Below are 11,743 nucleotides of genomic sequence, written 5' to 3'. Positions count from 1 at the left end.
TCAGTAGTGATAAGTATTACAAAGAAAAAGAAAGCAGATTAAGGGGAATAGAGAGGGAAGGGGATGAGGTGTTATACAGATCAGGTAAGTATCTCTGAAGGAAACAAGAGAGTGAGTCACAGGACACTGAGAAAGGGACCTCCAGGCAGACAGGTTAGCAAGTGCAAAGGTCCCGAGACAGAAATGTATTCTGCTTGTTCTAAGCAGAGAGATCGGTGTGGTTGGAGTGGTGTGAGCTAAGGAGAGGAAAAGGCACCTCGCTGGAGGTCTAGTGGTTAGGACTCTGCGCTTCCACTGCCGAGGGCCCAGGTTCAATCCCTGGTCGGGGAACTAAAATCCCACAAGCCGCGTGGCCAAAAAAAAATAAGGAGAGAGAAAAACGTAGGAGATAAGTTCAGAGAGAAAGCATGGCCACAGATCCAATGGAAAGATGATGTGAGCCACACACAAAGATCTTCTAGCAGCCATATTTTTAAAAATACAAAGAAACAATTTTTTTTTTGCCACGCCACTCAGCTTGTGGGATCTTCCTCGACCAGGGATTGAACCCGGGGCCACAGCAGTGAAAGCACCAAGTCCAAACCACTAGACCACCAGGGAAGTCCAAAATGAAATTAATTTTAATACTGTATTTTATTGGAAGCACCATATCCAAAATATGATTTCGATACATAATCAATATAACAAAATATTAATGAGGTATTTTACGTTTTTTCCTTCTTAAGAAGTCTTTAAAATCCATTGTGTATTTTATACTCACAGTACATCTACATTCAGTCTAGCACATTTCAAGTGCTCAGTAACCACATGTGGCTAGTGGCTACCATATTGGTGCAGTTACAGACAACTGTAAAGCCTTTGAAGAGTTTGGATTTTGTTTTATGTATCAAATGTATATGAAAATAAAAGAAAAATATAATGAATTTAAAGTTGCCATCGCTCAGTTTCAGCGATTAGCAATACATGGCCATCTATACCTCTATCCACCTTCCCCAAACCTAGATTATTTTGAAGGACTGTACTGGAGAGTTTTGAACAAAGGAATGACTTTTAACAGCTTACTCTGACTGCCAAGTAGAGAATACCTTGTAAAGAAGCATGGATGGGAACAGGAAGACCTGTTATGAGGCCATTACAATAATCCAGGTGAATTTACAGCAGCTTAGTTGGGGGTGATGGCAGTGGACTTGGTGAGAAATGGAGGATTGATTGGATTCTTAATATATTTCAAAGGTAGAAGCTGACAGGATATATTGGTGAATTGGGTACAGGATTTGAGAGAAAAGAATCAGAGATGACTTCAAGGTATTAGGCCTGAGCAAGGTGATAGAGTTGCCATTTACTGAAACAGGGGAGACTGCCAGAGGAACAGCTGGATGGAAATTGAGGGCTCATCTTTGGATATGCTAAGTCTAGACGTCCTACTAGACATTCAAGTGCCAATAGTGAATAAAAAGTTGTATACCTAGATCTGCAATTCAAGGAAGAAGCCCAGGCAGAGATATAAATTTGTGAGTGATCAGAAAATAGGTGGTATTTAAAAGCATGGGACAAGATGCATTCACTAGGAAATGAATATAAACAGAGGAGAGGTCCTGGTACACTCCAAAGTTAAGAGCAGGAAGAGGAGGAAGAACCAGGAAAGGAGACTTAATCGAAGCCCCAAGTGAGACAGAAAAAAAATAAAAATAAAATGTAAGAAAAAGTAGTGTCCCAAAAGAAAATTAAAGGAAGTATTTCAGTATAGCAATATATATTATTATATACAAATATAGTAATATTCAATATAGCACAGGGAACGATACTCAATATCCTGTAATAACCTATAATGGAAAAGAATCTTAAAAAGAATATATATATGTACATATATGTATAACTGAATCACTTTGCTGTACACCTGAAACTAACACAACATTATAAATCCAACTATATGTCAATAAAAAAATTTTTTAAAGAACTGCTTCAAGAAGGAGGTAGTACACAAAACACAAAACTAAATTTAAGAAAATAAAAACCAATGCCTAGAAGTTGAAAACTAACTGAAACAAATGAACCTAATGGTATATCAGTTTGGTAACAAAATCACGCAGAGAAAAGAATTATTCCAATTGATCTTAGAACAAAATACTCTGACTATACACTTTTTAGTGCAATACATTCCTAGGACAAAAATATTAAAAGGGCAAACAAATCTTAAAATACCTAATGTCACTTAGTATTCTTATTGTTAATAGTAACAATTGTATTATTATTAACATGAATATATTTTAACATAATACAACTAAGAAACTATGTTAAAGCTGCTAAGGACTAATGTTCAGCATCAAAATGTCAGTTAAAAAACCTTGTAATTTTAAATTGTGGTTGTAAATATCAGTATAAACTTGTAACTTTATTTTTAAAAAGGTACTTATTTTCTAACTGTCCACTGAAGGGCCAATTAACAATGATAATCAAGTAGCAACAAGAATTCCATACTCTGGTCTCAAAACACCTTCACACACTAAAAGGACTCAGGGTTTTTTATCAACAGTCAATTCCAGGAAATGTACCAACTGAGCTTGGGATACCACATTATGATAGAAAGCAAGGAAGCTATCAAAAGCTAATATTGCCATATTAAATAAATACAGAAAATATCAAAATGTTCCCCCTTGTGGCCAAAATAGAATAATGTGAGTATCAAACAACTGCAACTGATAGAAATACATTGAATGTGTAAAGCCATGAGTTCGTAGTGACATGCAAAAAAGGAAAAAGACAGAGAGAGAGATTCTTTGGACAGCATGGAGGTTGCTAGGTAACCAACACATTACTCTGAAATTGGATAATTTAAAGGAAATAATTAAAGATCTTTCCTGTCTTTTCGGTATGAACAGTATTTCAGGGTAACCAAATAAGCCTAAAGGATGCAGAAAAGTTTTTCTATACAGAAGACTTCTAGCTAATAAATGTAGAAGTAATGATCAAATTAGAAAATCACCATCTTGCAACCCCTATTTCAAAATGAATCAGACAATAGTCATCAATAGATATTAAAATCATTAGTTAAAAGACTGTTGGGAAACTTCACAATGAAGGAACTACGCTGTCACCACCTGAATTAAGCATTACTACAAACGTGAGACAACCTGACACTATGTGGTTCTCCAGGTGATGAAACAATATAAAGTCTGTAACATCACCTACAGCTAGTCTCGTCAAAACTTGAAACAGAATTTAATCGAGTCTTTAGATCTCACTTCTAGACAGCAGGACTACTGACCCACTTTCTTCAAGAAGTAAATGGAGGGGCTTCCCTGGTGGCGCAGTGGTTGAGAGTCTGCCTGCCGATGCAGGGAACGCGGGTTCGTGCCCCGGTCCGGGAAGATCCCACATGCCGCGGAGTGGCTGGGCCCGTGAGCCATGGCCGCTGAGCCTGCGCGTCCGGAGCCTGTGCTCCGCAGCGGGAGAGGCCACAACAGTGAGAGGCCCACGTACTACAAAAAAAAAAAAAAAAAAAAAGGAGTAAATGGAATAAGGGAGGGGAAAAGGAGCAGTCCTCCAGATGAAAAGAGATCCTAGAGACCCTAAGAACCAAATTCAAGATGTGGACCTTGTTTGGACTCTGATCTGAAAAACATAATTGTAAAAAGGCATTTCTTGAGACAATTGGAGAAATGTTAATAGTTTATATTAAAACCTCAGAAATGTTTTATTTCCTTTGTTAGATGTAAAAATGGATTTGCGGTTACCTAAGGAAAAAAATTTTGTCTTTCAAAGCATAATGAAGTGGCTGGGTAAAATAGCATGCCATCTAAGATGTGCTTTTAAATACTTCAGCAAAACCAAAAACAAAACACACACACACAAATAGAAACAGCCCCAGTTACCAAGATACTCACTTAACCCAGCGTAAGAGCTGCGAGTTCTTCAACAGCCATAGAATATTGTCCCTGCTTCAGCAACTCAGATACTCACGACGACTCAAGAGTTGTCGAGTAGAAGCATGGAGGTCAGAACTGAACTGGGCAAACTCAGCAACCTCACCATAGGAGCCAATTTTGACTTCACGGTGCCTGGCCCTGCTTCACAGACCTGGTGTGGGCAGCATTTCTGACGTAGGACACAGAAAAAACAATGTAAATGGTAGGGCAGATACCTTTGTAGAACAATTCTGTTTCCAAGAAGATCTGTCCATCACTGATAGGAACGATATTCGTTGGAATGTAAGCAGACACATCACCAGCTTGTGTTTCTGGTAAAGAAGTCAAGGAGCCACCACCAAAAGAATCGTCCATTATGTCTGCTCTCCTGTAGACGGGAGTGTAAGTAGAACACATCATCAGGCTGGACCTCACGAGTAGCTGAGTGGTCTGTAGACCAGCAGAGGCACCAGCCTGCTTGGATAATTCATCACAGATGATCAAAGCATGTTTGCCATTATCCCTAAAATGCTCTCCCACAGCACAGCAAGAATAAGGAGTCAGGTACTGATGGAGGGCAGTGTCAGCAGCAGTGGTTGAAACCACACTGGTGTTCTTCATGGCATCCACATCTGTAAGTGTTTTCACCAACTGGGCAACAGTGGATCTCTTCTGACCGATAGCAGTGTAGATATAGTATAGCTGCTTCTTTCCATCAGATCCATCACTGAAATGTTTCTGGTTAATAATTATGTCAATCATTGATGTTCTGCCAGTCTGTCAGTCACCAATCGTCAGCCTGTACTGACCACAACCAATCAGCGCCAAGCTATCCACAGCATTAATGCCAGTCTGCACTGGTTTCTGCACAGAGATTGGAGAAATGATGCCAGGGGCTTTCAGGCCAACTCACCATTGGGTCTTGGAACCAACTGGATCCTTTTCATCAGTGACATTACCAAGGGCATCTACTATACAACCCAGTAGCTTCTCACCAACTAGAACATTCACAATGGCTCCCGTCCTCTTCACAGTATCTCCTTCCTTAATTAGTTTATCATGTCCAAACACAACAAAACCAACATTGTCAGTTCCCAAGTTGAAACATACCCTTTAAGCCTGAAGAAAACACTACCATTTCGTCTGCTTGAACATTCCTCAGCCCATGTATTCAACCAATACTATCATCAATACTTGAGACACACCTGTTTCTTCACAGTCAACAGAGGTTTTGGCTCCAAGATTACGCTCTTCAAGAACAGAGGATACCTCAGCAGTGCCAGTCGTCTGAAGACAAGTGTTAAGAGGCATGGAGGTTCCCTGTGGCAATGAAGGATGATCCCAAAGCATTCTGAAGACCAGTCTGGCCTGCCAAGGGAGGGTGCAAGCCACAGTCCAAGGCCACGTGTCCAGACAGCATCTTTGCAGCTCTCCTTGGGTGGTTCCTCTGCAGCTGCAACCTCTGGACCGACTTCCAAGCAAATATTAACCAAAAGAAATTACACCAGTATCTTGAGATACTATGTAAGAGGATTATGAGATAATTACATTAGTATCAGACAAAATGTTTCTAAGAAATAATCCTTACTATGGATAAAGTCACATGTAAAGATAAAATAATGCAAGAATAACTCACTAGATACATAATATATATGCTTGTATAATTTAATTTTTTTACTTTTTATTATGAAATTTACAAACATACAAAAGTAGAAAAAAATAGTACAATGAACGCCTATAAATCCACTGAGATTCAGCCACTGTTAACATTCTGTCATAATAGCTTTATTGATTTATCAATCTACTTCATTTTTTATTATTCTGGTTGAGTTGTTTCAAAGTAAGTGTCACACATTATGACATTTTATGCCAAAATACTTTACACTTCTAAAAGAAAAAAAAAATTCTATCTAAATACAATGGTATTGCCTCCCCAACATGAAAATAGCTCTCTAGTTTCAACTCACACCCATTCTGTATTTAAATTTACCCACATCCTCAGTGTTATTTATAGCTCACTTTTTCATAGCAGGATCCAATCAAGGATCATCTACCGTATTTGGTTGTTAAAGCTCTTAAATTTAATCTATAGTTATTGCCCCTCCCCCATTTTTAGGAAATCCCATTTCTAGAAATCTATCCCAAAGATAACACTAGCAAAAAATTTTTTTAATTAATTTTTTATTGAGGTATAACTGACATACAACTTTATATGTTAGGTACATTACATACAACTTAGGTACATAACATAATGATTCGATATTTGGTACATAACATAATGATATTTGATATCATATTCGATATTTGGTACATATCATAATGATATTTGGTACATAACATATGATATCATAACATATGATATTTGATATCATATTCGATATTTGGTACATATCATAATGATATTTGGTACATAACATAACGATATTTGGTACATAACATAATATTTGGTACATAACATAACGATATTTGGTACATAACATAACGATATTTGGTACATAACATAATGATATTAGGTACATAACATAATGATTCGATATTTGTATACACTGTGAAATGATCACCACAGCAAGTCTAGTTAACATACATCACCATACATAGTTACGGAATTTTTTTCGTGACATGAGCTTTGATGATTTACTACTCCCCTAAGGATTTTCAAACATGCAATACAGTATTATTAACTATACTCACCATGCTGTACACTACATCACCACGACTTATTTATTTTATAAATGGAAATTTGTACCTTTCGACTCCCTTTACCCATCTGCCCACCCTCCAACTCCCGCCTCTAGCAACCACCAATCTGTTCTATCTATGAACTTGGTTTTTGTTTTTGTTTGAGATTCCACATATAAACGAGATCATAACCAGCAAGTTTGTTTTAATACATACATACAAAGGTATTCCCTTCAGCACTATTTGTTACAGTAAAAAGACTGAAAACAAACCAAATATTCATTAAAAGGGGACTGGAGGCATGAACAGCCACACAATGAAGTCCTGTGCAACGTTTAAAAATGAGAAACTCTTGAATACTGCTATGAAGTGATCTCCAGAATATATTTTTAAATGTATAAATCATGTCAGACAGTGGGCATAAAATGCTACCTTTGTTTTTTTTTTTTGTTTTTTTTTTGCAGTACGTGGGCCTCTCACTGTTGCGGCCTCTCCCGTTGCGGAGCACAGGCTCCGGACGTGCAGGCTCAGTGGCCATGGCTCACGGGCCCAGCCGCTCCGCGGCATGTGGGATCCTCCCAGACCGGGTCACGAACCCGTGTCCCCTGCATCGGCAGGCAGACTCCCAACCACTGCGCCACGAGGGAAGCCCAAAAATGCTACCTTTTATCTAAGAAATAACTGAAGAGCAAAGCAAAAACTAATATAAATGAAAGGCAACATCATTACAAACCATGCAGTAGATATAAAAAGGACAATAAGATATTACCAACAATTTTATGCCAATAAACTTGAAAATTTAAATGGACAAGAAAAACAGAGAAAAACCAACTTACTAAAACTAACACAAAAATTAAAAGTAAATCTAAATAACCCTATACCTATGAAAGAAAATGAACCCATAATTAAAGACCTTCCCCAAAAGAAATCTCCAGGCCATATCACTTCACTAGTGACTTCTAAATTAACAAAGAAATAATATCAATCTTACACATGCTCTTATAGAGAATACTTTTCAAGTTGTCTTATGATATCAGAATAAACTCAATACCAAAACTGAAGGACTTACAAGGACAGAAAATTACAGACCAATTTTTTTCATAAATCTCATAAATCTATTGATTTAAAAACCCCTAAAACAAAATAGTAGCAAATTGAATCCAATAACATAAAAAATAAATAACACATTACAACATTTAATGCAATGTTAGTTTAATATTTGAAAATCAATCAATGCAATTCACCATATTAACAGAATAAAGAAAAACATGCAAACTGACAGGAATATGGAATAGAAATTAAAAACCCATTCTACAGGTACCTGAAAGTTGTGCAGTAAATCTACAGTACAAGAAAACAATTATACACACACACACACACACACACACACACACACACACACACACACAATTATTCCCAGGGAAATAGGCAGCAACTTGGTTTAGAATATTGCCAGAGTTACTCTCTCCTCTGGGCTAGGCCTCACTTTCTTTAAATTAGCAATGAGATAAGTTTGGGGACACCAACAGAGACTGGTCCAAGGGTCCTTCTATTAGTCCCTTTATTCTCTGTCTTGAAGACAATGCTTTTTCATCCTTCTGCTGGTAGAACTTTCTTTTTTCCCATGTGTGCATGAACAGTTCGGGACCTCCACTCACACGACGTTACGTGTTTGCTCACCATCTACAACTATGTCCTGTGGGCACAACGGAGCAACTGTGTCAAAGGGGTGAGGTGTTATGGCCCTGCTATTACCTCCCTGAGTGTGGGCAAACATGGAGACATCTAATCAAAACTCTACTGCCAGTGAGAGTGCCAAATGCACAACCACTTTGGAAGACACCGTGTATTTCTTAACACACTTACCATACGCCCCAGTAATGTCACTCCTAGGTATCTATCCAAAAGAAATGAAAATTTATGTTCACAAAAAAGACTTCTATAAGAATGTTCATGGGAATTCCTGGTGGCGCAGTGGCTAAGAATCTGTCTTCCAATGCAGGGGACGTGGGTTCAATCCCTGGTCAGAGAACTAAGATCCCACACGCTGCGGGGCAGCTAAGCCCACGTGCCACAACTACCGAGCCCGTGCACTCTAGAGCCCATGTGCTGCAACTACTGAGCTGGCGCGCTGCAACTACTGAGCTGGCGCGCTGCAACAATGAATCCCACGTGCAGCAACTAAGACCCAATGCAGCCAAATAAATAAATAAATAAATATTTTTTAAAAAGAACATTCACGGCAGTTTTATCATAATAGCCCTAAACTAGAAAGAGCCCAAATGTTTATCAATAGAAGAAATATACAAACTGTGTTACGTTCATATAATGAAATGCTACTCAGCATTAAACAAATTACATATGCAACAACGTAAATGAAAATCAGAAACATTATGATGAGTGAAAGCAGCCAGAAACGAGCACACACGGTATGGTTCCATTTCTATGAAATTCTAGAAAAGGCAAAATTAATCTATGGTGGAAAAAACTGCCTTGGGGTGGGGTAGGATTTGACTAGGGACCATATAAGGGGCCTTTTTGGTGGGATGGTAGTATTCTACATATTAACAGAAGTTTGGGGAGCAGGCTAATGAATTTGTCAAAACTCAGCTAATGTATGCTAAAAATGTGTGCATTTCATTGTATATAAACTTTACATCTAGGGAAGAAATTTTAAATACTAAACTTGAGTTAATGACATGCGTGTTATAGTACTTAGGGAAAAGTGGCTGAAAACTGTAATTTGTTTCAAAGAGCATAAAAAAATAAAATGGTTTAATTGATAGATGTGGCAGAGTATAACAAAAGAATTAATGGTAGAATCAAGATGGTGGGCATATCCTTTCAACCTTGCTGTATGGATGAACTTTTCATAGTAAAACAAATGTAAAGCTCTGTCGCCTCGTTTGAAATAGGTTCAGTGAGGAAGCTTTCCTCAGGTAGATATATTAAGTAGCAAGCATAATTTGAAGAAAGAGAGGGACTTGTTACAGGAATGTGAACAATATAAATTTTCATTCCTTTTAAGCAATATGTAAAATTTGTCTTCATGATAGCATGTGCACAGTTCTTGGTGTGACTTAAAAACATTAGTTGATAGTCATAATTTGACAGTGCCATTTGTTTCCTATAAGAAATGAGAAAATCATTAATTGCACAGTATGAGAGGAAGGAAGCTTATAAAGAAAAATTTGACCGGGAAATTCCCTGGCGGTTCAGTGGTTAGGGCTCCATGCTTCCACGGCAGGGGGCACGGGTTCAATCCCCGGTCAGGGAACTAAGATCCCGCATGCTATGCGGCATGGCCAAAGGAAAAAAAAAAAAATTGACCAAGGACCTCCCAGGACATGACTTGATTAGTAAAGCAGATGTATTTTAGTTTCTTCTAATTACCCCCCCCCAATCGGGGTTGCAGTGGGGGGAGTCCTATACAGCTTTTCTGGCATAGAATTCTGTTATTTCCTTGCTGCTTAGCAGCAAACTACAATTCTGTTCCAATTATTTGTCTTCTTAAATCAAGCAAAATGAGAACAGGTCTGTGTAAATTATAATCTGTATAATTATATCGGTGGCCTTCAAAACTTTTTTTAACCTCAACCTACCAAAGAAATATATTTCACATCATGACCCAGGAAACACACACACACACACAGATATATGAATCAAAAGTTTCAGGAAATACTGTTATTATTTATGATGCCATCTGATATTTATTTCCATTTTATTCCATTACTTCAAAATGCTAGTCATAACCCATTAAATTGATATCCTATTGAAATACTGTACCATGTAACAGAGTTTTTTAGAAAACTCTAAGTCCTGGATGTAGACTGCACTGTGACACAATCTAAGAAATGTAAAATATCTTTCTATTGCTTTATAAGTGCTACTCCACAGACTCCTTTTCTCGTGATAATTAAATATGTATTGAACCAACTCTGTGCAAGGCCTCGTGCTAGGAACTTGAGATGAACAATTTCATTATACTTCTTTTATATATTTCCTTCCTAAGAACTCAAAGGGTTTTAGATATACTCTGTTTATTGTAACAAAACCCCATGGGGTCACAAAGGATAGGCATCATCAATGCTTTGGAGTTGAAGGCACTGACTGAGTCAGAAATCACATATTTGCCTAAAGTCATACTATTAAAGTAATGGAAGTTAAGAAACAAATTTTCTCAACTTCAACTCTAAAATGCTAGAGTATTTTAAAAAATCAACTTCAAAAATCATATTTATTTTCTATATTAAAATACATAATGACTTTTTTGCACAGAAATAACTAGATTAAAAGTTTGATCATGTCTTATTTAAATTATATCCATCTATCATAATACAGTCAGATGTGCATTAAACACTGTTTAAAGATCAAAAAAAACATTTTTCTCAAGATCCCCAGAGAAAAACTAGGAGAACACCACAGAGAATATGAGCGGAACATGCAGAGTCATTCCTGTTTACTTGTACTACTACCCTTGAAACACACCCTGGCATCCCACAGATTTCATCTACTAGCATGAATTACTTTGCAGAAAATTTCTTAGTTCCTTACACAAGCAGACATGTGTCGCATCTCTTCTGTTTATGTCTCAATTCTAGGAGTTATCAAAGTTTTTGTTCTTTTTATTTTTCTATATGCAAGTAATAAAAACTAAATGTAAATAGATACTATTTATAAATTACATCTAGTAGTAAATATTGGGCAGGCCAAAAAGTTCCTTCGGTTTTTAAATAAAAATAAAAGACACACTTTTTATTTTCACCAGAAACTAGTTATTGAACACATTCACCGTTTTGTTCCACTACCTTCTGCCATTTTTCAGGCAACTTCATAATTCCATCTTCCCAAAACTTTTAATCTTTTTGAGCAAAGAACTGTTCCAGGTGCCTTTTACAGCCTTCCAGGGAATTGAAATTTTTTTCCATTATGAGAATTTTGTAAAGACTGAAATAAATGGAAATCCAAAGGTGCAATGTCTGGTGAATACAGCGGATGAATCAGAACTTCGCAGCTGTAACAATTTTTGCTTGGTCATCAAAGAAACATGTGGTCTTACGTTATCCAGATGGAAGATTATGCACTTTCTATTGACTAATTCCGGAACTTTTCGTTGAGTGCTACTTTCAGTTGGTCTAATTGGGAGCAGCACTTGTTGG

At 37.3% G+C, this 11,743-nt stretch overlaps 1 pseudogene across 1 annotated transcript; it reads right to left on the bottom strand.

Moving 5' to 3' along the window:
- Nucleotides 1–3,884: 3,884 nt before the first annotated feature.
- Nucleotides 3,885–5,325, bottom strand: LOC309827167 (ATP synthase subunit alpha, mitochondrial-like; annotated as a pseudogene). Its single transcript has one exon. The product of its transcript is annotated as an ATP synthase subunit alpha, mitochondrial-like (transcript).
- Between the last annotated feature and the right edge of the window lie 6,418 nt (nt 5,326–11,743).

Source organism: Grampus griseus (assembly GCF_964374135.1).
Source record: "Grampus griseus genome assembly, chromosome: 9".
Taxonomy (NCBI): domain Eukaryota; kingdom Metazoa; phylum Chordata; class Mammalia; order Artiodactyla; family Delphinidae; genus Grampus; species Grampus griseus.
Note: the sequence above shows the minus strand (reverse complement) of the source record. Positions and strands in the feature narration are given on the sequence as shown.